The sequence below is a fragment of the Nanorana parkeri genome, unplaced genomic scaffold (assembly GCF_000935625.1).
Source record: "Nanorana parkeri isolate BGI_ZX_2015 unplaced genomic scaffold, ASM93562v1 scaffold3678, whole genome shotgun sequence".
Classification (NCBI taxonomy): domain Eukaryota; kingdom Metazoa; phylum Chordata; class Amphibia; order Anura; family Dicroglossidae; genus Nanorana; species Nanorana parkeri.
The window spans coordinates 12,327-14,331 of NW_017309946.1; positions in this window are offsets into that span (position 1 = coordinate 12,327).

Consider the following 2,005-nt stretch of genomic DNA (forward strand, 5'->3'; position numbering starts at 1 on the left):
TATACCCCATATAGATGTATACATCACCCCTATACCACAGAAGTCCCATTCACCCCATATAGATCTATACATCACCCCTATACCACAGGGGTCCCATCCCCCTCTTATACACCCCATATAGATCTATACATCACCCCTATACCACAGAGGTCCCATCCCCCATACACCCCATATAGATCTATACATCACCCCAATACCACAGGGGTCTCATCCCCCTCCTTTATACCCCATATAGATGTATACATCACCCCTATACCACAGGGGTCCCATACACACCATATAGATCTATACATCACCCCTATACCACAGGGGTCCCATCCCCCTCATATACACCCCATATAGATCTATACATCACCCCTATACCACAGGGGTCCCATCCCCCTCCTATACACCCCATATAGATCTATACATCACCCCTATACCACAGGGGTCCCATCCCCCTCCCATAACACCATATAGATCTATACATCACCCCTCTACCACAGGGGTCCCATTCCCCTCCCATAACACCATATAGATCTATACATCACCCCTATACCACAGAGGTCCAATCCCCCTCCTATACACCCCATATAGATCTATACATCACCCCTATACCACAGGGGTCCCATCCCCCTCCTATACACCCCATATAGCTTTATACATCACCCCTATACCACATGGGTCCCATCCCCCTCCTATACACCCCATATAGATCTATACATCACCCCTATACCACAGGGGTCCCAACCCCCTCCTATAACCCCCAAACAGAATACCACAGAGGTCCCACCCCCCTCCCATACACCCCATATAGAGCTATACATTACCCCTATACCACAGAGTTCCCATCCCCCTCCTATACACCCCATATAGATCTATACATCACCCCAATACCACAGGGGTCCCATCCCCTCCTATACACCCCATATAGATCTATACATCACCCCTATACCACAGGGGTCCCATCCCCCTCCCATACACCCCATATAGATCTATACATCACCCCTCTACCACAGGGGTCCCATCCCCCTCCCATACACCCCATATAGATCTATACATCAAAGGGGTCATCCCCAATACTGATTGGGAGAAGGGGGGTCACCCCAAATATTGATGGGATTTCTCTTCATTTATTCGTACTGCACGGTGCTGTGGGTCACATGAGGGTCTCCTCTGGGATTTGGGCCCATTGTCCGGTTTTCGATTCTTCCGGAAAAGTTCTCTCTCCGGATCTCAGCCGGAATGAAGTTTAAAGTGACAGGCACACCATTATTCTGATGATTAGTGTGGCCGATTAAAGTCATTATCGGGGGGTTGATGGTCCTCCTCATTATCGGGGGTTGATGGGCTCTCGGAGCGGAGACATTATCACATTATGATGATTATCGGCGGCTCATTTCACTCTCATCTCAATAATTCCGTCAGACGGAGAATTAGTCACCATGAAAACACCCGAATTGAGAGAAGAGGGAGGACGGAGCGGACCGGGTGCAGGGGGCGGGGCCACCTCACGCAGCATCTACAAGAAAGTTGGAGTTTATATTGATTTTGTTTCCACAGAATACAATGTGCCCCCTACAGCCAGCAGGGAACTACAAGTCCCAGCATGCCCGGAGCGGGAAGAACTTCCTGTTCTGGTTTATTATTAAAGGAGAACTCCACAAAGCGGCTTGTACGGTGAAATAGAGTCAGGCACACAGGGACGGAGCCGGGTGCTGGGGGACAGAGCCGGGTGCTGGGGGACGGAGCTGGGTGCTGGGGGACAGAGACGGATGATTCGCAGTCCATTAGCCGGCCCGTCTGATGCGTCGCGCACCCCAAGACGCACTAAAGTATCCGCCGCGCAGACGGACAAATGCTTTTAAAATCATTAATGAGGATCTTGGAGAGAAGACGAAGGCGAGAAGAGGGGGAGGGGGGACGCGGAGCAGCGCCAACTCTGCCTACTAATGGGCCAATATTAATGTCAACGGAGCTGCCAATCAATTCAATTATCTGCAGACTTCCGCACCCCCCCCCCCCC